At 49.2% G+C, this 26,656-nt stretch overlaps 1 protein-coding gene across 2 annotated transcripts in view; it reads left to right on the top strand.

Moving 5' to 3' along the window:
* Nucleotides 1–26,656, top strand: part of SYNGR4 (synaptogyrin 4) — a 462,192-nt gene that overhangs the window by 326,220 nt on the left and 109,316 nt on the right. The window lies entirely within an intron of this gene.

The following is a 26,656-nucleotide window of genomic DNA, read 5'->3' on the forward strand; positions in this document are numbered from 1 at the left end:
TCTCGATGAACAGACAAGTCAACGCCGTTTCTTCATCTTGCTTCAACATTCTTCGCATGCTCAAAAAAACATTTCGCTGGATCCCTACCGAAACTAGAAAAACAGTCACCCATGCTCTGGTCACGAGCCGACTGGACTACGGAAACACCCTCTACGCCGGCACCACCGCAAAACTCCAGAAAAAACTACAACGCATCCAGAACGCCTCAGCCAGGCTCATATTAGACATCCCGCGTAAAGAACACATCTCTGATCACCTGAAAAACCTCCACTGGCTCCCCGTCAATAAGAGGAGCACTTTCCGGCTCCTAACCCACGCACACAAAGCACTCTACGAAATCGGACCTGAATGCCTCAACACACGACTATCCTTCTACACCCCCTCCCGCCAGCTACGATCCTCCAACCAAGCCCTTGCCACTGTACCCCGCATCAACAAAACCACCATGGGAGGTAGATCCTTCTCCTACCTAGCAGCTAAAACTTGGAACTCACTTCCCACTGACCTCCGCCTTACTCAGAACCACCTAGCATTCAGAAAACAACTCAAAACGTGGATATTCGACAAGTAACTCCCCACCCTTCTTCAAGCGCCTTGAGACCCTCTGGGTATGTAGCGCGCTATATAAATCTTTGACTTGACTTGACTTGACATTGAATACATATGCACGTTGCTCAATTAGCAGATTGTAAAAGATTAGCACTCAAGTGCTTCACGAAAACGGACCGACTCATGAGCTGTGTCATGCTTCTTTCTTTTCAAGCCAGATTGCACGGAGTTGGCTTGCTGTCCCATGAGTACCGGTACTCTCTTTGAGACAAGAAAAAGTTCCGGTACTCAGAGGCAGAACATTTAGAAGTGCCGGTACTCTGTACCGGTGAGTACCGGCCCATTTAAAGCACTGCCTGCACGGGTACATAAAAACACCCCTGAAGAGCGGTTGCCTCAGCTGAGGCTCTCAGAACAGAGGGAACCCCTGGGAACAGGTCATCAGATGGCGTATTACGAGCCCCGCTGATTGGAAATCCGGAGAGTAGGCCAAGAGTCAAGGAAGAAACTCCCAGTTACTGTGACGCTCAAGGTAGGGAACACAACCTACATATGCCTTGTACAGCGATAAGGCAAACCATTCAGAGAGATTAACTAAATAACACCAATAATACCTTTAAGTAACATGCACAAGGAAAAGCACTTATCTAGGTGCTGAGCAGCAAAAAAAGAGAAAGTGTCGTTCCTTAAGCATGTTATTAAATGGTGCCAGATCATAATGATTGGTGGATTGAAAATATTTACTTGGACTCATGGGAGTTGTATTCCTTCGTCTGTTTTGACTGAAGTTACATTGAATAAATGGCTGCTACGTTAAAAAAAAGAACAAAAGAAAGCATAATCTAAGTCCCCGGTCCTCACATAGAAATACAAGCGAGTAACTTATTTTTCCTGTTCAGTAAACACCTCAAAAATGTATTGCAATAAATGTTCACTAACAATCATCCCCTTCTCTGTATATGCTGAGAAAGTATTTCATGTGAGAATCAAGAGAAAGGCAATTTTCAATGTTTTTTTTTGGAAGCTACTAATATCATCAGTATCAGGCAGAAAAACGGCCATAATTTTCAATGGGATACGGCTACCTGTGCTACATTGTCAGATTCACAGTTTCACTGTGGAGATGTTGGACTTCGATGCTGCTCTGTCTCGTCTACCTTGTAGTCCTAGGAGACTAAGAAGCCACTCCAGAGAACACAAGAGGAAAGAGTAACTGGGGAAAAACACATTACTGTGTTCGACTACTTAAGAGAGTAAACAAACAGCATTACTATATCGTAACTAAATGAAATACTGTGTATGATATATCTTTTATAGTCAGGTAACTGCAGCAACATATGCTTGTGATGACAAATGGTTCACCTGCAACATAAGATATGAAATGTTAGTCTAGAGGCTAACTCTTGTGTTGGGTAATGATAATATGCTAAACTAATCCTTCAACTACCTTGAATAATATAGACTGCAGTTTACAGTACGTTCAGAAAGCCAAATTCGAGTATGTGATTCAAAGCCTTTAGGAGAAACGGGAGATTGTTACTCCTCAGACGAAAACATCATTTGCCTATAATCTATGAGGCACAACTCCAGGCAGTTGGTCTTTAGTTCATTTATCTGCACTCCCTTGAGAGAATTACTGGACACAAGGCTCTGCCTACGATTTCAAATTAGATTTCTTGTGATCCTTTTCGCTTTTAAATGTTTTGTTCCTGCACGATGACCACTTTTTCTGTTGGTAAGTGCTTTAATTTTTTGTGAAATGGTCTAAATATGAAAGCAAAAATTCTGAGAAGGATCCCCCTGATATATGCGTCCTGAATAATTATGACACTTAACAGTGTCCTCTTTTCATGAAGATGTTGAGGAGAACATTGATAGACCATGCGGGTATTAAATTAATGGGCAAAGTGCTCTCCATATGTCCATCAGTTGATACCCCTGAAGCATCTTCAGAAAAGGTTGATGATGTTAGGAAGCTTCTGTCTCTATCCCATGCTCTCCCAGGTTACCAACAAGAGGCCAAAAAAGAAGAATCCTGACCGACACTCCTGTATGCTGTAGAGGCGATCGACATCGAAGGCACCAGCCTCATGCTCACTGCCACTTATGGAATCACGGCACACAATATCAATATGAAGATCATCAAAGTAAAGAATGCCATCATGCTCTCCTCCTCCTCCTTTACCAGTGAAGAACACAGTGTTGTGCCCTTTGACGTCAAAACATGAAAAATTGATGTCACGACAGAGAAGGTCACTGTCACGATATATGAAGTCAAAGCATTCAATCTCAAGGTCCATGGTGTCAAGAAGCTTTGTCCAAGATCTCCATCCAGTGCCATATCTTTTTCACTCTTCTCAACGAGGCATTATTCATCGCTGCTTCCTGCAAAGATTTTGTCAACAGAATTGGGGGCTAACAATCCAGGCAAGAATGCTTCCCTCCCTTCCTCGCTAAGTTCCCCAAAGAAAAGAGTGGGAACTATAAATATTGAGGAATCTCCTAAGTTTTGTTCTCCGTCTTCTGCACTTCACCTTCCTCCTGTGATTGACAACATGCACTTCAAGGGTTTTAAGATGCACCTCATAACCTACGGCAGGAATGTCCTATGACAACTGTTGGGCATAATTTTCCACAGCAGCAGATGCAGCCACTTGAGAAGTTCATTGTGCTGACCTGCCAGTCAGCACTCTTTCTCTGAGAACGCGTCATGCTTGCTCTCCACCAAGAAAGTTTCATGCTCACACTTGTCATAGAGAAAAGTGAAGAAGCAGAATTTACAAGTTCACAATTTCCAGAACCAGTAAGATTCTCGCCTCTGTGTCCTTGATAGAAGTGAAATGTTCCTTCAACATAGCTAAGAAATTTTACATTAAGACCCATCTTAGATATAACCACAAAAAAACGGATTAAAAAGGAGAAGTCTGGATGCTGGCATGTGGTGATGAAAATGACCACTGCATGGTATACGCGTGTGTTCCTTTGCCCTGAGTTTCTGACTACAGATGAATTTGGTATCTGACAATTATTTTAGCCATACCGTTTAGCATGTGCACAGAGGGCTAGGCTTGTCCCTGAGATAGCGAGATCCAGGACTTAGCATTAAGCATGTTCTCATAGTGACTTACTTTCCTTGTCCTTTGTTTATTATGTAAAGTGGTGGCAGCAGACTGTGTTTTCTGATGTAATGTTTGACCAGGCCTTTTTGTGTGCCAATGAGAGTGTACATTACTGACCCTAATTATGTAAAGTTTTGTTGTTATGTGAGACCCAACACCTTGTGCTGATATCCCTTGTGTATGTCATGTATATGCGCATGTACAGTGACGCTCTGATACAATACATGCATGGAAGTAGAATATTGTGTATTTGTGAGTCTGAGTAAACCAGTGGAATTCATTTTGGATGCTCCTGGTTTACCATGGCACAAGACGGAGAGTGAGGATAGATTCTCCAGACTGTGAAAGTGTATTGATTGCCTTCATGTGGTTGGAGGATGGAGAACAAGACACAGCCGTCAAGAGGATGGGTACAGAGCTACTGTTCGAAATTCCATGAAGACTGTGTTAGGGAGTGATTGCTGATTAGTTCTATTGATCAAGGCGAGGAGGTTTCGAAGCCAGGATTCTCCTTTATTATGTTTCTGACTACTGCTTCAGTAAGGCTAATGACAGCCAGGTGCAGAAAACTCAACCTTAATTGTGCCCATGTTGTGGGCGCTCCTGCTTGAGACAGTGAAACGCATCACTTTACAGGGCTGTGTCTGGCAAGCAGCCTGAGAAGGACTCTTGAAAAGAGAACTAATCTAAAACATTTCTAAAGGTTGATACAGTGGATCTACATCCCCGTTTGGAAAATGTTAGCCATGCACAGGTCTCTGGCTCAGCTCAGACACTAGAGTTTACTGACTCCAAAATCCTTAAAGACAGTCTGATATGGAAATGTCTCCCATGAGGACCACATGACTTAAATCATGTTGTTACTGCAAGAAGGACTTAAACCTTGTTGTGACTGCAAGAAGCAGGTCCACATGATATCTACTTGTGGAGTCTAGGGTTTCAGTGCAACTCAAAGAGGCTCCCTGAGGCACTTAAATGCCATCGGGAAGCGGTGTGAGATCTCTGTGAAAAACACCGCACAAGAAAGATAGGAAACTTCACATATGGGGAAGGTGGAGGATAGGGCAATGGAAACCACAGTTATGTAGGACGTTGACATGCTGCCCCAGCCACTGAAAGGCATGTAGTTGTTTTCCAGGTCAGATGAAGCAGAGCTCTATAAAGTTTCATCGGATCTGTAGTTTATTGTCTGGCATCATCGCTTCTCATTCTGTTTTCGTACCAGTTTGCACCTGTACTTTGATCCCTTCACTTTCTTGTTTTTCCCCTTGTTGGTTCCCCTGGATTTTCTGAGTTCTTCTTGTTTAATTTATTAAACTTTTTCTTTTGGTTATCTTCTGTGTATCCAGCATGATGTGGTTTCCCGGTGATGTGGAGCTCTTCCCTCCTTTGGTTCTTGGGCATTGTTCATGGTTTGGCTGGAGCCTAGTCACATAGTGACTCCTCGCTTCGCTGGTGAGCATTCTCTGTGTTTTCTGCTAATCTCCAGTACCTGTAAACCCCTTATAGGTACTGTGGTCTGTCTTTTTATCTTGACAGATTAGTTGTTACCTCGCTATTGTGATGCTGTGCCATCCCGTATCCTAGAGTCCAGTCCAGATCTTCCAACTACCAGCCTGCTGGAACGAGCGTCTCTCTCTTTCTTTTCTCATACTGCCTTTTCCCTTTCCAATAGGTTACATCCACTGTTCTAGGTTATGTCACATACAGAAACTGGTTTAATGTACAATCGGAGAAGGTGGGATTGACCTCACTGTTCAACAACAAGAAATCCAAGGGTCATGACAAATTGCCTGGCCGAAAAGCATGGATTCCGAAATCAGTCCCTTACCTGTCATGGTGCATGCGATCAATAAGATGCAGGAACAGGAAACAGCTCGATTAAAGTGTTCCTTCTTGTTAGAAAAAATTTGATCAGTTGGAAAGAGGGATTCTTGCCGGCATATCTAAGGATGGTAATGTGCAAAATATCATGTCCAGTATTTCCGCTAGCACGCTGGACACTAGACTGATAAATACCGTACAAGGGGTTTCCTTTTCCCCAATTGATACAACAGGGATAGCCCCACCGGAAAAAAATTCTGGAGTCCTGCATCAGCCTTTTATGGCTCAATGTAATTTTCATTTCTTTGCTAAACCGTCACAATTTGGTACTGATCAGGCCACAGTTATATTTATTTTTCATTCATAATCAAAGACGCTTTAGCATTGGCAACACATTTTACAGTGAATCAGAGTCTCTGGCTTTCTACCTTCTCAACTTATGTACAGCAATGTAATGCTATTTTAGGGTGTGAACAAAGCTAGTCGCTCATACGAGGTATCATTAAAAATCAACTGAGAGCACAAGTTTTAATTTCTTACATAAGTTAATATTAACAGGTGGTGTCCAAGGCATCATGGACCAATGAATTAACTGCTGTGGCATTCTCTCAAGACTTCCATGAGGAGTTAAAGAAGGCCCACCACTTGAGCTACTCTCATCGATAAGACTCTACAAATTGAATCTCAGAAGAAACATAGATGCCAAGAAAGAACATTCTTTCCTAAGAAATTCATTGCAATTCTGTTTGTGGAAGAGGAAGAGAGACGATGTCGAACAGGGTTATGTCTTTACAATGTAACTGTGTGATATTTTGTCAAAGACTGTCCTCAGCTGGAAGTAAGTACAAGGTTCGAGCATGAAAGACGAACCTGACCAGGAAGAATTCCTACTCCCTGAAGCATCAGAAAGGGGTCACTTCCCTCGGCAGTGGGCCCTTATCTCTGTTTTTGGTGTGTAGACCAACCGTAGCATTCAAAAGAGGATTATAAACACCCCTATTGTACAGTAATAACCACAACTTCTCCATGTTGACGAGGTTGAAGGCCGACTTCAGATCCACATAGATCAGGTATGGTGAACTATTCTTAACAATTTGTAGGATTGTTACAGTAAAACATACAAGAAGTGCTGCAGAAGTGGGTAGGGTCACCCCTGGGAACTTTTACTCCATTGACTAGGAAGTGGCCAGGAGTTTCCCCCACCCAAAGGCTGGCTCTGGGCATAAATGTGGCACCCACAGTACCCTCATCGGATCACTTTTGGATCTGTGGAAGAACAGAAGAGGACTGGACCTGCTGTGTGTGGGACTTCAGACGAGCCTTGATCTCCCTTTCTACCCAGGACAAATCAGTTGCCTCCAAGTTGACCGCCTTTTTGTTGCTCCAGAGGAAATGGTGGTTAGAGGCTGTGGTCACCAGTAAGAACAGTCGTCCTCTTTGTATTGGACTGCAGTAAGAGTGATTTGGCTTACCTGCCCAAGGTTATGCATGGCTAGTAATTGGCACGTTTCATTTTTACCTTCCTGGTTGGTGGGCAGTTACCTCAGACCAGTGCGTGCAGTAGGTTGTTCAACATGGTTGCAATCTCCCGTACCTTCTTCCATTCCATCTAGTTTGTTCAGTCTTTGGCAGATCATGCCTCAGAAGAACATTAGCGGGAGTTCGCAAGGCAAAGGTTGTCAAGGATTATTATTATCTTTACCTTTTGATGGCCAAAAAAGACAGAGCGATCTGGCTGATATTAGACCTGCAGATTCTGAACAATTCCCTTAAGAAGGACAAGTTCAACTTTGGCCCAGGTTTTCTCCACTCTGAATCCAAGGGACTCGGTGGAGTCCTTGGAACTGCAGGACCCGTCCTGCAGTTTTCACAGAGGCTTCCTTTGGTTTGTTAGCAGGGCCGGCGCTAGGCTTGGGCAGTATGGGAAGCTGCCCAGGGCCTCGCACTCAGCCCACCAGCTTGAGGCCCGCACTGGTGGTATGTCCTGTTGTTTCCCTGGCGATCCATTTTAAAGAAAGGTGTCGCCTTGCAATTAGGGCCATGGGAGGGGCCTCCTTCCCCGTGACTCTCAGGGATGGTGTCAGGGGGCATAGGGAAGGGAGACGCTTCTTCTTGTTCCAATTGCAAGTAGACCCATTCACAGACACTGCAGGAGGCCCAATGTCCAGCATTTTTGCACCTATCGGACTGAATGTGTGAGAATTGCTTGTGGGCTAAAAGTTAAAACTGTGGGGGCGCAAAAATGCTGGACAATGGACGTCCCGCAGTGTCTGTGAATAGTCTCCTTGCAAGGGGCCACTTATCTAAATTAGTGGGGCCTCGCACATTCCCTTTTAGCCCAGGGCCTCGCAAATCCTAGAACCATCCCTGTTTGTTAGGATTCAAAACACTTTCAGTTAAACATCCTGCCCTTTGGCCCTGTGTAATCCCCCTGGGTAATTACTAAGGTGATGGTGCAGTTCATTGCAGTCAGTCGTATACTACCTACAGAAATTTTTCACCATTCTTCCATTCTTGGGATTCTCAATCAATGAACTGAAATCCAATTATTTTTCAACCAGTACAGGGGATTCCCGTCATAAGATCCATCCTGGACATAGTGCCTTTCAATGCCTATCCACCGCACGACGAATCTGGGACATTCAATTTATGCTGCCGATTGTTTTGGCTCACCCCTTTGGTTCCGGCACAAATGGTTCTGAGACTTCTTGGCGTTGTGCATCTTACTGGTCTGTCATGCCTGTCGGCGGATGTGGGCGCTGCAGTGGAACCTCTGCCTCAATTGGGCCCAGCACTGGGTTTGCCTCATGGATAGCATCTGTATTTCGAAAGAGGCTGCACAGGACCTTCAGTGGCAGGTGACAGAAGCTAGCCTCACTTACAGGAGGTGTTCTCCCTACCCCACTCACGGTAGTGATGGATGTATGGACTCAGGCAGTATCCTGGGAGAGGTGGAAGTCATGGTCCTCTGGTCCCCAGTGGAGCAGAAGTATATCAGTCTTTTGAAGCTTCATGCCACTTGGCTGGCCCTCAAGGCCTTTCACCCATCCATCAAAAGTAAGCCTGTACAGATTCTGAAAAACACAACCGTCATGGGATACTACAACAAATAGGGTGCTATGGGGTCTCAGGTTGGCGATTTTCTTTGGGCAAATTTGGGGCCATAAAGTGTTAACTGATGAATCAAAGTTCACAACTGAGGCTACTCATCAATCCTATACATTTAAATAATGTGAAGCCCATTAGGCTCCACAAGGAAGGCAGAGAGTGGTTACGTTTTGAAACCATAAGGTTTATTAAAACGTAAATTGTTTATAGCTCATAATCATTAAATTAGTGTCAATCAATAATCAATACATGAATGCATAAGTTAATATGAACTTCATAATCAATCAGAGTCAAATAAGGCAAAGTAGCATGGAGTAGCCTCAAAAGGAACAGTTAAGTAAATCTATTCTCCCTTAAAGAGAGTACCCCAATCTGCTCTAAGCTGTATCAAAGGGGGACAAAGCATATCTGAACAATTATCTGCTCTGCAGTAGGATAAATCACAGACTTGTAACATTTGCTGCCCCATACACAAAGTTCTCATGAAACTATCCAATCAGGTTAAACTAGATGTAATCTTGTGCTGATCAGTTTCTCAGGATCCTCCACAATACAGCTTCCCTAAATGGCCTTCAAACTTGCAATATGCAACTACATGAGATACATAGGACCAGCCTGCTGGTATAACGTTGCAACCAATTAGGGCATTCTACAGCTATCACGTAAAAGAAAAATATTTCACATGGAAAGAATACAAAAGTGCATCGCATTTGTTAATTTGAACTTCAGCTTCTCCTAGAAATTAAGTGCCCACATGTCTTGAAGCAAGATGGGAATCAAACGTTACCATTTTAAACGCAGGCGTAGATCAGCTATGGTCAGTGTAAACTTGAAAAATAGCATTTGCATATTTGCATGTTAATGTTGATAAACATGTAAAACATCCAGTATGGAAAAATCATTTAAATGGTGTTATGACTGGAAGCATTTAGCCTTTGGCTGGGCCTGGACCTTCAGGGAACCACACTGATTTCTCTAGTGACAACCCATCTAGCGGGCTCTCTCAGTGTCAGCCTGAAAGAGCTCAGCAGATACCATCTGGCGGACCATCAATGTCACTCGCACCCGGATGGGGACCAAGCATCTTCACCCAGTGAGACATGCTTTGGGTAGATTTTTCACACTGTTGCAAAGAACACCCAGTGTGCTTACTGCATAGTGGAGATTGTGACTCAAGGTTCCCTGTGAGTTGCAGTCTACTTGCAGTTGGTCTCCGACTTATGAAGAAGGTCAGAAGGGACTGAGTCCAAGTCATGCTGGTAACCCCAGAGAGTGTGGCACTCTGACCCTCTGAGACTAAGAGTTTTCCATTTTCCTTGTCATTGTCTTCACTTTCACAAATTTCACAACCTACACCTCCATGAGTGGAGATTGAGTGGAATCACCTGAGTGGGTTTGATCTGCCTGTAGAAGTAGTAAATGTTAATCCTTGTGGCCTGACTCCTGTCTAACAAATCCGTTTAATCTGGTTGTTGGGCGAGGTTTGTGGCTTAGTGCAGAGAACGTAAGGGTTATCCTCGTCAGTCCAAATTAATTATTTATCACTATCCTGGCAAGACTTTGCTGTGTGCACCCCTTAAGAGTTATCCGTCAGTCCTTTCTACATATTCTGGACAACTTTTGTTATTTAGGTCATCAGGTGTGATAAATTTCTTGAAAGGGCTCAAATATGTGTTTCCTCTTGCGCCCTTTGTTATGCCATAATGGGCCCTCACGTTCTTGATGTGCATGCCATTTGAGCCTATGCACAGCTGTTTATTGAGATTACTTACCATTAAAACTGTATTTCCCACCCCTTACTACTGTGTGCCATGTCCACAAGCTTCATATTATATCAATGCAATCTCCCTTATACCATATGTGTACTATCTTCCTCCTTGATAAATTGTTTCTATGGGCTTATGCTTCAGTTCTCCCGAAAATGGTGTCACATCACTCTCCCTACTTTTTTCTTTCCACCACATCCCTCTAGTACAGGAGGTTCTTCACCAGTTGGAATCAAAAATAGCCCTTGGTTCTCATCCAGGGGATACTCATCAATAGTCCAATTTCCAAAATGGCAAACATGCTGAAATTACAAAGGTTTGCATAGTGGCACCTAAACTCTCCCAACCCCTGAGGAAGAAAGAGAGCAGTTAACATTTGTCATACAACAATGCTTTATTGCCATAGAAAAACCTGTAATTGCAGGCATTTGCCAGTAGGCTGCAGTAGAGTATAAAGAAAACAAAGAAAACTGACACCTTGCCTTTAAGGCTTTAGAGTAGGGGTACCGTGCCTTTAAGATCTGCAGGCGACCCCCTGCTCTCATGATGCACCACAGGTGGCAGTTAGGTCAGTTCTTTTTTCCTTCTGAGAGGATCCTGGAGCTTGAGCCCTTGAGTTTTTTGACTAAAACTGATTTTTGAAGAGAATTTGTTAGAAAATTTGACGTTTTCTGGTTTCTAAAGTCTTCTACTACTGTTTTTGTGGACTTCCACTGGTTTTTTCCAGTCAGAATGCCAGCTTTATTCAGGAAGTGTCCTTCCTGTGACAAGAAAATGGCACTGGCAGATCCACACTCGGTGTGTATTGTGTGCCTTCTATCCACACACAATCCTGACCAGTGCCACCATTGTCAGAAGTTCTCCAGGCGAACCTTGCGCGACAGAGAACGGATAAAACTCCATGCTCTGCTGGAAAAGGACAAGATATTTAACAACAAGGGGTGGTGATGGACAGAGTTTCTGAATTAAGCAGAATACTCTCACCCAGTCAAGAGATCAGGGCTAGATCCAACACCGTTTTTTAGCTCACTGCACCATCCCAGTTCAGAACCTAGCTATATGCAAATTAGTCTGTTCCTGTCCCAGTGCATGATGGGAACAGGGCAAACCAAACTACCAAGCCAATTCTTACACTGGGAAGGAAACAAGCTTCCGGGGACCGGTTTCTGGCATTTCAGCCGTCGTCGGCCCGGCTTGCTTGAATCCTGATGGTGCAATGAGCAAGGGACTCACATCTGAGTATACCCTTCCACGCTTAGGGTGGACAAAATATTTAACAACAAGGGGTGGTGATGGACAGAGTTTCTGAATTAAGCAGAATACTCTCACCCAGTCAAGAGATCAGGGCTAGATCCAACACCGTTTTTTAGCTCACTGCACCATCCCAGTTCAGAACCTGGCTATATGCAAATTAGTCTGTTCCTGTCCCAGTGCATGATGGGAACAGGGCAAACCAAACTACCAAGCCAATTCTTACACTGGGAAGGAAACAAGCTTCCGGGGGCCGGTTTCTGGCATTTCAGCCATCGTCGGCCCGGCTTGCTTGAATCCTGATGGTGCAATGAGCAAGGGACTCACATCTGAGTATACCCTTCCACGCTTAGGGTGGACAAAATATTTAACAACAAGGGGTGGTGATGGACAGAGTTTCTGAATTAAGCAGAATACTCTCACCCAGTCAAGAGATCAGGGCTAGATCCAACACCGTTTTTTAGCTCACTGCACCATCCCAGTTCAGAACCTGGCTATATGCAAATTAGTCTGTTCCTGTCCCAGTGCATGATGGGAACAGGGCAAACCAAACTACCAAGCCAATTCTTACACTGGGAAGGAAACAAGCTTCCGGGGACCGGTTTCTGGCATTTCAGCCGTCGTCGGCCCGGCTTGCTTGAATCCTGATGGTGCAATGAGCAAGGGACTCACATCTGCTCACTGCTCCATCAGGATTCAAGCAAGCCGGGCCGACGACGGCTGAAATGCCAGAAACCGGTCCCCGGAAGCTTGTCTCCTTTCTGGTGAAGAATTGGCTTGGTAGTTTGGTCTGCCCTGTTCCCATGATGCACTGGGCCAGGGACAGACTAATTTGCATATAGCCAGGTTCTGAGCTGGGATGGGGCAGTGAGCTAAATAACGGTGATGGATCAAGCCCTGATCTTTGGACTGGGTAAGAGTGGTCTGCTTAATTCAGACCCTCTGTTCATCACCACCCCCTTTTCTGAATCGTTTTTGGCCACTATAGGTGTGGCAGGGTATACTCAGACATGAGTCCCTTGCTCACTGCTCCATCAGGATTCAAGCAAGCCGGGCCGACGATGGCTGAAATGCCAGAAACCGGTCCCCGGAAGCTTGTCTCCTTTCTGGTGAAGAATTGGCCTGGTAGTTTGGTCTGCCCTGTTCCCATGATGCACTGGGCCAGGGACAGACTAATTTGCATATAGCCAGGTTCTGAGCTGGGATGGGGCAGTGAACTAAATAACGGTGATGGATCAAGCCCTGATCTTTGGACTGGGTAAGAGTGGTCTGCTTAATTCAGACACTCTGTTCATCACCGCCCCCTTTTCTGAATCGTTTTTGGCCACTATAGGTGTGGCAGGGTATACTCAGACATGAGTCCCTTGCTCACTGCTCCATCAGGATTCAAGCAAGCCGGGCCGACGACGGCTGAAATGCCAGAAACCGGTCCCCGGAAGCTTGTCTCCTTTATGGTGAAGAATTGGCTTGGTAGTTTGGTCTGCCCTGTTCCCATGATGCAGTGGGCCAGGGACGGACTAATTTGCATATAGCCAGGTTCTGAGCTGGGATGGGGCAGTGAGCTAAATAACGGTGATGGATCAAGCCCTGATCTTTGGACTGGGTAAGAGTGGTCTGCTTAATTCAGACACTCTGTTCATCACCACCCCCTTTTCTGAATCGTTTCTGGCCACTATAGGTGTGGCAGGGTATACTCAGACATGAGTCCCTTGCTCACTGCTCCATCAGGATTCAAGCAAGCCGGGCCGACGACGGCTGAAATGCCAGAAACCGGTCCCCGGAAGCTTGTCTCCTTTCTGGTGAAGAATTGGCTTGGTAGTTTGGTCTGCCCTGTTCCCATGATGCACTGGGCCAGGGACAGACTAATTTGCATATAGCCAGGTTCTGAGCTGGGATGGGGCAGTGAACTAAATAACGGTGATGGATCAAGCCCTGATCTTTGGACTGGGTAAAAGTGGTCTGCTTAATTCAGACACTCTGTTCATCACCACCCCCTTTTCTGAATTGTTTTTGGCCACTATAGGTGTGGCAGGGTATACTCAGACATGAGTCCCTTGCTCACTGCTCCATCAGGATTCAAGCAAGCCGGGCCGACGACGGCTGAAATGCCAGAAACCGGTCCCCGGAAGCTTGTCTCCTTTCTGGTGAAGAATTGGCTTGGTAGTTTGGTCTGCCCTGTTCCCATGATGCAGTGGGCCAGGGATGGACTAATTTGCATATAGCCAGGTTCTGAGCTGGGATGGGGCAGTGAGCTAAATAACGGTGATGGATCAAGCCCTGATCTTTGGACTGGGTAAGAGTGGTCTGCTTAATTCAGACACTCTGTTCATCACCACCCCCTTTTCTGAATCGTTTCTGGCCACTATAGGTGTGGCAGGGTATACTCAGACATGAGTCCCTTGCTCACTGCTCCATCAGGATTCAAGCAAGCCGGGCCGACGACGGCTGAAATGCCAGAAACCGGTCCCCGGAAGCTTGTCTCCTTTCTGGTGAAGAATTGGCTTGGTAGTTTGGTCTGCCCTGTTCCAATTATGCACTGGGCCAGGGACAGACTAATTTGCATATAGCCAGGTTCTGAGCTGGGATGGGGCAGTGAGCAAAATAATGGTGATGGATCAAGCCCTGATCTTTGGACTGGGTAAGAGTGGTCTGCTTAATTCAGACACTCTGTTCATCACCACCCCACTTTTCTGAATCGTTTTTGGCCACTATAGGTGTGGCAGGGTATACTCAGACATGAGTCCCTTGCTCACTGCTCCATCAGGATTCAAGCAAGCCGGGCCGACGACGGCTGAAATGCCAGAAACCGGTCCCCGGAAGCTTGTCTCCTTTCTGGTGAAGAATTGGCTTGGTAGTTTGGTCTGCCCTGTTCCCATGATGCACTGGGCCAGGGACAGACTAATTTGCATATAGCCAGGTTCTGAGCTGGGATGGGGCAGTGAGCTAAATAACGGTGATGGATCAAGCCCTGATCTTTGGACTGGGTAAGAGTGGTCTGCTTAATTCAGACACTCTGTTCATCACCACCCCCTTTTCTGAATCGTTTTTGGCCACTATAGGTGTGGCAGGGTATACTCAGACATGAGTCCCTTGCTCACTGCTCCATCAGGATTCAAGCAAGCCGGGCCGACGACGGCTGAAATGCCAGAAACCGGTCCCCGGAAGCTTGTCTCCTTTCTGGTGAAGAATTGGCTTGGTAGTTTGGTCTGCCCTGTTCCCATGATGCACTGGGCCAGGGACAGACTAATTTGCATATAGCCAGGTTCTGAGCTGGGATGGGGCAGTGAGCTAAATAACGGTGATGGATCAAGCCCTGATCTTTGGACTGGGTAAGAGTGGTCTGCTTAATTCAGACACTCTGTTCATCACCACCCCCTTTTCTGAATCGTTTTTGGCCACTATAGGTGTGGCAGGGTATACTCAGACATGAGTCCCTTGCTCACTGCTCCATCAGGATTCAAGCAAGCTGGGCCGACGACGGCTGAAATGCCAGAAACCGGTCCCCGGAAGCTTGTCTCCTTTCTGGTGAAGAATTGGCTTGGTAGTTTGGTCTGCCCTGTTCCCATGATGCACTGGGCCAGGGACAGACTAATTTGCATATAGCCAGGTTCTGAGCTGGGATGGGGCAGTGAGCTAAATAACGGTGATGGATCAAGCCCTGATCTTTGGACTGGGTAAGAGTGGTCTGCTTAATTCAGACACTCTGTTCATCACCACCCCCTTTTCTGAATCGTTTTTGGCCACTATAGGTGTGGCAGGGTATACTCAGACATGAGTCCCTTGCTCACTGCTCCATCAGGATTCAAGCAAGCCGGGCCGACGACGGCTGAAATGCCAGAAACCGGTCCCCGGAAGCTTGTCTCCTTTCTGGTGAAGAATTGGCTTGGTAGTTTGGTCTGCCCTGTTCCCATGATGCACTGGGCCAGGGACAGACTAATTTGCATATAGCCAGTGTTAGAATTGGGGGTCTCTGGTTGGCGCAAGTATGCACTTGTGACAAGCAGGGACCCTCTCCTCTAAGTCAGGGCGAAGGATGACCCCTTAGAATGACCCTTGCTCACCCTCTAGGTGCGTGGCGTGAGCAGCCAAGGCTATTCTCCAGGCGTTAGTCAGTTAAGCATTTGTAGTCACACACACAGTAAAATACACCAATCCCCCCACAAATGGACACCAAGCTGTGAGTATATAAAAATACGCTTCTTCATGTAAAATATATATATCTCTTAGGTCAGACTTATCACAAGACCAAATAACGTTTTTGTATCACCACAGATTGTAAATAGGCAAGCTTCTCTTTCAATTGTTCCACCAACAGTTCTTTGTTGTAGTTTAAATGTTTCTCTTTCAGTCTCTTTTCACTCCTGCACAGTTGTCTCAGTTCCTTGGTTGTTTTGTGCACTTTTCCACCCCTCTAGGACCTTAGGGACTCGGTCCTGCACTCTGTAGCGCTTTGCGGTGTCTCGGTCTGGTGAAATCCCGACCCCCTGCCAAGTCTCACGCTTCTCGCGTGGGGCGCGTTCGGCCCGGCCGGGTCTCTGGGAGCGTACGGCCCCCCCTGGTCTGCGGGACCCACTCGGGGGAGAGCGCCGGCCTCAGAGCTGCCAAGGAGGGTGAGAGGACGAAGAACCCAGCGCAGCCCCAGTCACTCTGGCCGGGGCTCAGCTTGCAGCCTCGGCTTCCCGACTGTTAGAGGATTCCAGCGGGAGGGGCTGGAGCGCGCTCGCGGAGAGGCGCTGCAGGCAGGCACACAGAGCAGAGCGGTGCGAGTCTGGTTAAAGGAACGGCTCGCACCGCGGGGGGATAGTTACAGTACCTCTGTCACTTGTAGGCAGGAACAGCAACGGACAAAGGGGAAAACAAACGTTGCGGGCCCCTAGCCCGGTGGGGAGCTTTTCCGACGGCTTCAATTTTCTTGAGGGCGAGTCGTGCACGGGCAGTGCGACTCGTCCCGTTCAGGGTGGCACCTTTGGATCTCGATCGTCAGCGGGGGTGAGCACACAGGCAGGCGCGGCCCTCGACCCTCAGTACGACGGTACGGGGGTCTCCACAAAGGGGGCGGCGCGGCCTGTACTCACTTGGGGGGCAGTGAAGCGGAGGCGGCAGGGCACGGTCCGTGCAGGCTGCAGTCTCGGCGGAGATCACAATCTCCCAGGGAATTCTGGCGGGAGGGGCGAGAGCGCTTCAACGCGCTCCAGTAACAGACAGTGGCAGAGGAGCAGGCAGCCTGACCCAGGGACAGAGAGCGACTCCGATCGGAGCGAGGCTCTCAAGGGTGAAGAGGCAGGCGAGCTCCCGAGTGCCACAGCCCTAGGAGGGGGCGATGAGGGGCGCAGTCTTACTCCGGCGGGAGGCACACACGGCTCGGCGTTCAGAGACGAGCAAAGGCACCAAGAACCCACTAGTCCTGGGGTTCAGTTCAGGGAGCTTGCTCAATCAAGCCCTTGGAGAATGTTTAAAGCACAAGTCTGCAAAGTCTTTCAAAAAGTCTTCTCCTCTCCTTCCTCAGCAAGGCAAGCAGCAGGCCAGTCCTTCCAGCGTCTTCTTCTCCTTCTATTCGGGCAGAGGTTCTTTGTGGTAAAACAGGATTCTGATTTACAAGGAGCAGGGCTCCTACTTTTATACACAGTTTCTTTTGTTCTCGCTGGCCAGGGGGGCCTCTGCATAACTGCTCTCAGCTCCTGAGCACTTGTGGTGGGTACTTCTGCTTCTGCATTCAGTATGAGGGCAGGCACATCAGCCGCTCCCCAGGGGGGCGGAGCCGGCATTGTGAGGACAGGAGTGGCCTGAGCACTTTGTTGACAAGCTTCGGTCCTTCCTGGGCCAGGTGCAGGCTGAGTCATCAGTCGCTCCCCAGGAGGGCGGAGCCAGCATTGTGGGGGCAGAGCACAGCCTGATGCATCATTCAGGGGAAACTCCCACCACCCACTAAGGTGTCATCCTGCTATTCACAACCTGTCAACTCCCAGCCCTGTCACTCACACACTCAGACAGTCAGATACACACAAGAGCAGAGGCGGGCTGAAATGGTTAGACAAGCAAATGCTAGCTTTCTAAAAGTAGCATTTGCAAACACAGGATATTAAAATAAACTTTACTAAAAGAAGTATTTTATTATTCTGAGTTCAGGCATACTAAACATTAATTTCTACCATGTTCCCTGAGCCTGCTGGGATTATAGAGTGTAATAATTCCAGCAGCCCATCTGGCCTAGAAGGGAACTGGTAGCCTTACAATAGTGAAAAACGAATTTGGCAGTAATTCACTATTAGAACATGCCACACACATCAGGGCATGTTCTACCTTACACTTACAATGCACCCTGCCCTCAGGCCTACCATAGGGGTGACTAATATGAAGTTAAGGGAAGGTTTAGGGGCTGGCAAGTGTGTGCACTTGCCCAGCCAGCATGACAGTACCAGACTGCACACAGGTTCTGCAATGGCAGACCCTAGACACATTTTAAGGCTGCTTCTGTGGGTGGCGCAACCAGCGCTGCAGGCCCACTAGCAGTATTGGTATTTACAAGCCCTGGCACTCCTAGTGCACTTTACTGGGGACTGACAGTAAATCCAATGAACCAATCATGGACATCAATCACATGTACACTTTACAGTAGGGAGCACTTGCACTGCGGCACGGGTTGGCCGTGGCGCAGTGCCCTGAGTAGCGGACACCAGCAAAAACATCTGAGGCACAACAGCAAAAAGTGGAAGGGAAACTCACGCCAAGGTGCCAGGTCTAACACGTGTCCCCTCCAGCTGAAATGTGGGGGGAACTACCCTTCCCCAGGGAGTTCCACATCACTAAGGCGGAAAAACCTGGACAGACCGTCAGCGTTGGCGTGATCTGTGCCAGGGCGGTGTTCCACCGTAAAGTCCATACCCTGTAGGGAGATGGACCACCTCAACAGTTTTGGGTTCTCACCCCTCATTTGCATCAACCATCTGAGGGGCCTGTGGTCTGTCTGAACCCGGAAGTGAGACCCAAACAAGTAGGGTCTTAGCTTCTTCAGTGCCCAGACCACAGCAAATGCTTCACGCTCTATTGCACTCCACCTACTTTCCCGTGGAAGTAACCTCCTACTGATGAAGGCTACAGGTTGGTCCCAGCCCTCCTCAGTCATCTGTGAGAGAACAGCCCCTACACCATGCTCTGAAGCGTCTGTTTGCACTATGAATTCCTTGGAGAAATCAGGAGCCAGGAGCACGGGCGCCGTGCACATGGCAGTCTTCAGGGTGTCAAAAGCCTTCTGACAGGTGTCAGTCCAAATCACATTCCTGGGCTGCTTCTTAGAAGTCAGCTCTGTCAAGGGGGTCACAATAGTGCCATAGCCCTTGACAAACCTCCTGTAATACCCAGTGAGCTCCAGGAAGGCTCTCACTGCAGTCTGGGTCTTGGGGGGTTCCCAAGCCAGGATGGTCTCAATTTTGGGTTGCAAGGGTGCCACCTTGCCACTCCCCACTTGGTGTCCTAAGTACACCACGGAACCCTGCCCAATCTGGCACTTGCTCGCCTTGATTGTGAGGCCTGCCTTGCGCAGGGCCATCAACACTTCCCAGAGGTGTCGCAGGTGTTCTGGCCAGGTACCACTGAACACTGCGATGTCATCCAGGTAGGCGGCACTGAACTCATCCAGCCCAACCAACACCTGGTTGACCAACCTCTGAAAGGTGGCAGGGGCATTCTTCATCCCAAATGGCATAACCCGGAACTGGAAATGCCCATCTGGTGTGGAGAATGCTGACCTCTCCTTTGCCCCATCAGTCAAGGCGATCTGCCAGTATCCAGACGTTAAATCAAACGTGCTGAGGAACCGGGCAGCCCCTAGCCGATCAATGAGCTCATCAGCTCTGGGGATAGGGTGCGCGTCAGTCTTGGTGACTGAATTGAGTCCTCTGTAGTCCACACAGAACCGGAGTTCAGGTGTGGCTCCCGGCGCAGCAGCCTTTGGGACCAAGACCACGGGGCTGGACCAAGGACTGCTGGAGGACTCAACCACCCTAAGAGCAAGCATCTTGGAGACCTCCTCCTTGATGCAGGCCCTGACCCTGTCAGTCACTCTGTAAGCTTTATGCTTCACAGGTAAGCTGTCTCCTGTGTCCACATCATGGACGCACCAATCTGTGACACCAGGAACCAGGGAGAACAGATCTGGAAACTGCCCCAGCAATTGGCGGCAGTCTTCCTGTTGTTCAGGGGTCAGGGTGGGTGAGAGGTTAACTCCATCCACTGACCCATCTTTCTCACAGGCCACTAAGAGGTCAGGAAGAGGCTCAGACTCCTCTTCCATTCCATCATCAGTTGCCAACAACATGCCCACTTCGGACCTTTTCAAGTGGGGCTTGAGGCTGTTAACATGTAGGACCCTTAAAGGATTCCTGGGCGTCTTCATGTCCACCAAGTATGTCACTGGGCTCTTGCGCTCCACAACCTCAAATGGACCTGTCCACTTATCCTGAAGTGCACAGGGTTCCACTGGGGCCAAGACATACACCTCTTGTCCAGGCTGAAGCTCTACCAGAGTGGCATTCTGGTCGTACCACCGCTTCATCTCTTCCTGGCTGGCTTCCAGATTTGCCTCAGCAAGTTGTCTGAAGCGCCTGGTTTGGTTTCTGAAGGCCAGCATGTAGCTATATACATTCTGGGGAGGTTTCCTGGGAGATTGCTCCCAGCCTTCCTTTACCAAACTCAGTGGTCCTCTCACTGGGTGACCATACAGCAGTTCAAAGGGGCTGAACCCTAGGGACTTCTGGGGCACCTCACGGTATGCAAAGAGCAGGCATGGCAAGAGGACGTCCCACTTACGCCTCATTGGACCTTCCAGGCCCATGATCATGCCCTTCAGGGTTCGGTTGAATCTCTCAACCAACCCATTTCCTTGGGGATGGTAAGGGGTGGTGAACTTGTAAGTTACACCACACTCTTGCCAAAGGGACTTCATATATTTGGATATGAAGTTGGTCCCCCTGTCGCTCACCACCTCTAGAGGGAATCCCACTCGTGAGAAAATTCCCATCAGTGCACGTCCCACCACGGGGGCCGTCACTGTCCTCAGAGGGATGGCTTCAGGGTACCGGGTGGCATGATCCACCAAGACCAGGATGAACCTGTTGCCCATGGCTGTCTTGGGGTCCAGAGGCCCAACAATGTCAATACCCACTCGTTGGAATGGAGTACTGACCACAGGGAATGGTTGGAGGGGAGCCTTGTTCTTCCCTCCACTCTTCCCACTTGCCTGGCAAGTTGGACAGGTCCTACAATGAGCATCTGAGCTCTTGTGCATTTGGGGCCAGTAAAAGTGGGTGACAAGCCTGTCATAGGTCTTGTCCATCCCCAAATGCCCTGCTAATGGCACATCATGAGCCAGTCCCAGTAGGAAGGCTCTGAACTTCTGGGGTACCACCAGCACACGGGCTGACCCAGGTTCAGCAGCCTTAGGCTCTGAATACAGGAGGTCATTCTCCCAGTACACATAATGTGTTTTGGCCTGAACACCATTGGCCTGGTCTGCAGCCTGCTGCCGCATACCCACGAGAGAAGGGCATTCTTTCTGCTCCCTGCAGAATTCCTCCCTGGAGGGGCCTCCTTCTTGCTGCCAATGGGTCAGCTCAGGCAGGTCCCCCAGTTCAGCAATCTGTTCCCCTGTAGGCTCCAGGGCATCCCCCTCAAGGTCTGCTTCCTCCTGGACCGTGGGAACAGCAGGGGCCGGTTTCCCGCGCCCCCTGCGCCTTCTCTCTAAGGCCGGTTCCTGGGCCTCTCCTTCAGGTCCCAGGACCTCTTGATCACCCCTACTGGCTGCCATTGACCGGGTGGTCACGCACGCCCAGTCAGGTAGACCCACCATCTTCAGGTGAGTCGTTTTCTCCACCTTTTCCCAAGGGGAGTCCTCCAAGTCATTCCCTAGCAAACAGTCAACAGGCATGGTTTTCCTCACACAGACCTGTAGAGTACCAGAGACCCCCCCCCACTCGAAGGGAACTTGAGCCATCGGACACTGGCTCTCAGAATTGTCAGCGTTGACAACCCTACAGTAGGCATGGAGTACAACCTGCTCTTGAGACACCAGGTGCTGCCTCACTGCAGTCACACTGGCTCCTGTGTCTCTAAGAGCCTCAGCTTTCCTACCATTGATGGTCACCACCTGCCCATATTTCTTAGTGTTAGAGGGCAGGTAGTTTGTGGGGACCATTTCACTGTCTCCTAATGAGACTAGGGTCATCTGAACAGGGTCTCCACCCCCTGGGACCATTACTTCTTCTCCTAAGTGAACACTAGTCACTTGCCGGGGGGGAGCACCAGTGGGTGCTGGTTTTCCAAACAGGCGACACTTGGGGTCACTGGCTATGTGCCCCGGGTCACCACATCTGAAACAATTGAAGGGCCCCTTTGGAACAGGTCTACCTGTCGGGCCCCACTCTGCTTTGGGGGTGGGGGAGGCTGAGAACCCTTCTGCTGGTTCCCTTGGGGATTACTTTGGGGGCCTTTAGGGAACCCTTTCTGTTTACCCCTGTCCCCCCCACTCTTCTGCTGGGGACCCTGCCCACCCTTGGCGGAGTCTCCCACTGGACCCTTGTGGACCCTGGTGCTGAGCCAGCGGTCCGCCTCCTCAGCAAGCTTCCTCGGGTTGGACAGCTTGCTATCAATCAGGTGTTGGCGTAACTCAGGAAAACAGTTATCAGACAAGTGCTCCCATGCAATTAAATCAAAGAGACTTTGAAAATCATTCACCTTGTTACCCTTCACCCAACCATCCAGGGCTCTGCAAAAAAAATTCACATACTCCACATACGTAGTCCCAGGACGCTTTGCACACCCCCTGAACCTCTGTCTATATAATTCAGGAGTAAGCCCATACCTGGTCATTAAGGCCTCTTTCATGTGGGGATAGGAAATCTGTTCTGCAGTGGGCAAATCTAGCAGGGTGTCCCGCCCTTCGCTAAGGAACCTCCCCCACAACCCCGCTCCCCAATCCTTTTCAGGGACCCGGTGGGAGGACATGGCTACCTCATATGCCCTAAACCACTGTCCTATGTCATCCCCCCTAAAGAACTCCTTAACCACATCTTTGGGGATGTGCACCCTGGACTCTACCTGCACCGGCGTTGTGCTGCCACCAGAAGGAGTCGTTCCAGAACCTCTCAGCTCCAACTCCTTCACTCTTAGGTCATGGTCCAGCTGGCGTTGCTGTGCCTCCATGGCCAATCTTTGCTTGTCCATTTCCATTTTTTGCTTTTCCATTTCCATTTGTCCAGCCAATTTTGCCATCTCCATTGCATGCGCCCTTTCTGCGGCCCTGTCTGCCAGCTCCTCTGGTGACAGGCCTCTGGGGGGCTCCACAGCGCCATCTGGTGGAATGATATCCACTGGGGTCTGGGGATCTCTTGACTCCTTCCAGGCTCTCAGCGCCTTGATGTATTGGGATTTCTTCTTGCACCCAGGGTGTGCAGCTCTGAACTTTATACAGAGGGCTTTCAAATCCTGTGCTCTGTAGCCCTCTAGGCCTCCTTGTTCCCAGTCCACATCATCAATTCCAGAAATGACAGAGGGTGCCCTTCCAGCAGGGAGTGAGCCAGGCATGGCTCCAACAATGGCAGATGTCTCAACAAAATTAAAAAAATGGAAACCTGTGGCTGCGTTATAGGTCTGCTCTCACTATGTGGTGATCAGCAATTCACTGTATGTCAACTACAAATGCAAATTCGCAAATCCTCACCGCTGCGACCAATGTTAGAATTGGGGGTCTCTGGTTGGCGCAAGTATGCACTTGTGACAAGCAGGGACCCTCTCCTCTAAGTCAGGGCGAAGGATGACCCCTTAGAATGACCCTTGCTCACCCTCTAGGTGCGTGGCGTTAGCAGCCAAGGCTATTCTCCAGGCGTTAGTCAGTTAAGCATTTGTAGTCACACACACAGTAAAATACACCAATCCCCCCACAAATGGACACCAAGCTGTGAGTATATAAAAATACGCTTCTTTATGTAAAATATATATATCTCTTAGGTCAGACTCATCACAAGACCAAATAACGTTTTTGTATCACCACAGATTGTAAATAGGCAAGCTTCTCTTTCAATTGTTCCACCAACAGTTCTTTGTTGTAGTTTAAATGTTTCTCTTTCAGTCTCTTTTCACTCCTGCACAGTTGTCTCAGTTCCTTGGTTGTTTTGTGCACTCTTCCACCCCTCTAGGACCTTAGGGACTCGGTCCTGCACTCTGTAGCGCTTTGCGGTGTCTCGGTCTGGTGAAATCCCGACCCCCTGCCAAGTCTCACGCTTCTCGCGTGGGGCGCGTTCGGCCCGGCCGGGTCTCTGGGAGCGTACGGCCCCCCCTGGTCTGCGGGACCCACTCGGGGGAGAGCGCCGGCCTCAGAGCTGCCAAGGAGGGTGAGAGGACGAAGAACCCAGCGCAGCCCCAGTCACTCTGGCCGGGGCTCAGCTTGCAGCCTCGGCTTCCCGACTGTTAGAGGATTCCAGCGGGAGGGGCTGGAGCGCGCTCGCGGAGAGGCGCTGCAGGCAGGCACACAGAGCAGAGCGGTGCGAGTCTGGTTAAAGGAACGGCTCGCACCGCGGGGGGATAGTTACAGTACCTCTGTCACTTGTAGGCAGGAACAGCAACGGACAAAGGGGAAAACAAACGTTGCGGGCCCCTAGCCCGGTGGGGAGCTTTTCCGACGGCTTCAATTTTCTTGAGGGCGAGTCGTGCACGGGCAGTGCGACTCGTCCCGTTCAGGGTGGCACCTTTGGATCTCGATCGTCAGCGGGGGTGAGCACACAGGCAGGCGCGGCCCTCGACCCTCAGTACGACGGTACGGGGGTCTCCACAAAGGGGGCGGCGCGGCCTGTACTCACTTGGGGGGCAGTGAAGCGGAGGCGGCAGGGCACGGTCCGTGCAGGCTGCAGTCTCGGCGGAGATCACAATCTCCCAGGGAATTCCGGCGGGAGGGGCGAGAGCGCTTCAACGCGCTCCAGTAACAGACAGTGGCAGAGGAGCAGGCAGCCTGACCCAGGGACAGAGAGCGACTCCGATCGGAGCGAGGCTCTCAAGGGTGAAGAGGCAGGCGAGCTCCCGAGTGCCACAGCCCTAGGAGGGGGCGATGAGGGGCGCAGTCTTACTCCGGCGGGAGGCACACACGGCTCGGCGTTCAGAGACGAGCAAAGGCACCAAGAACCCACTAGTCCTGGGGTTCAGTTCAGGGAGCTTGCTCAATCAAGCCCTTGGAGAATGTTTAAAGCACAAGTCTGCAAAGTCTTTCAAAAAGTCTTCTCCTCTCCTTCCTCAGCAAGGCAAGCAGCAGGCCAGTCCTTCCAGCGTCTTCTTCTCCTTCTATTCGGGCAGAGGTTCTTTGTGGTAAAACAGGATTCTGATTTACAAGGAGCAGGGCTCCTACTTTTATACACAGTTTCTTTTGTTCTCACTGGCCAGGGGGGCCTCTGCATAACTGCTCTCAGCTCCTGAGCACTTGTGGTGGGTACTTCTGCTTCTGCATTCAGTATGAGGGCAGGCACATCAGCCGCTCCCCAGGGGGGCGGAGCCGGCATTGTGAGGACAGGAGTGGCCTGAGCACTTTGTTGACAAGCTTCGGTCCTTCCTGGGCCAGGTGCAGGCTGAGTCATCAGTCGCTCCCCAGGAGGGCGGAGCCAGCATTGTGGGGGCAGAGCACAGCCTGATGCATCATTCAGGGGAAACTCCCACCACCCACTAAGGTGTCATCCTGCTATTCACAACCTGTCAACTCCCAGCCCTGTCACTCACACACTCAGACAGTCAGATACACACAAGAGCAGAGGCGGGCTGAAATGGTTAGACAAGCAAATGCTAGCTTTCTAAAAGTAGCATTTGCAAACACAGGATATTAAAATAAACTTTACTAAAAGAAGTATTTTATTATTCTGAGTTCAGGCATACTAAACATTAATTTCTACCATGTTCCCTGAGCCTGCTGGGATTATAGAGTGTAATAATTCCAGCAGCCCATCTGGCCTAGAAGGGAACTGGTAGCCTTACAATAGTGAAAAACGAATTTGGCAGTAATTCACTATTAGAACATGCCACACACATCAGGGCATGTTCTACCTTACACTTACAATGCACCCTGCCCTCAGGCCTACCATAGGGGTGACTAATATGAAGTTAAGGGAAGGTTTAGGGGCTGGCAAGTGTGTGCACTTGCCCAGCCAGCATGACAGTACCAGACTGCACACAGGTTCTGCAATGGCAGACCCTAGACACATTTTAAGGCTGCTTCTGTGGGTGGCGCAACCAGCGCTGCAGGCCCACTAGCAGTATTGGTATTTACAAGCCCTGGCACTCCTAGTGCACTTTACTGGGGACTGACAGTAAATCCAATGAACCAATCATGGACATCAATCACATGTACACTTTACAGTAGGGAGCACTTGCACTGCGGCACGGGTTGGCCGTGGCGCAGTGCCCTGAGTAGCGGACACCAGCAAAAACATCTGAGGCACAACAGCAAAAAGTGGAAGGGAAACTCACGCCAAGGTGCCAGATCTAACAGCCAGGTTCTGATCTGGGATGGGGCAGTGAGCTAAATAACGGTGATGGATCAAGCCCTGATCTTTGGACTGGGTAAGAGTGGTCTGCTTAATTCAGACACTCTGTTCATCACCACCCCCTTTTCTGAATCGTTTTTGGCCACTATAGGTGTGGCAGGGTATACTCAGACATGAGTCCCTTGCTCACTGCTCCATCAGGATTCAAGCAAGCCGGGCCGACGACGGCTGAAATGCCAGAAACCGGTCCCCGGAAGCTTGTCTCCTTTCTGGTGAAGAATTGGCTTGGTAGTTTGGTCTGCCCTGTTCCCATGATGCACTGGGCCAGGGACAGACTAATTTGCATATAGCCAGGTTCTGAGCTGGGATGGGGCAGTGAGCTAAATAACGGTGATGGATCAAGCCCTGATCTTTGGACTGGGTAAGAGTGGTCTGCTTAATTCAGACACTCTGTTCATCACCACCCCCTTTTCTGAATCGTTTTTGGCCACTATAGGTGTGGCAGGGTATACTCAGACATGAGTC

The sequence above is a fragment of the Lissotriton helveticus genome, chromosome 7, assembly GCF_964261635.1.
Source record: "Lissotriton helveticus chromosome 7, aLisHel1.1, whole genome shotgun sequence".
NCBI classification, from domain to species: Eukaryota; Metazoa; Chordata; class Amphibia; order Caudata; family Salamandridae; genus Lissotriton; species Lissotriton helveticus.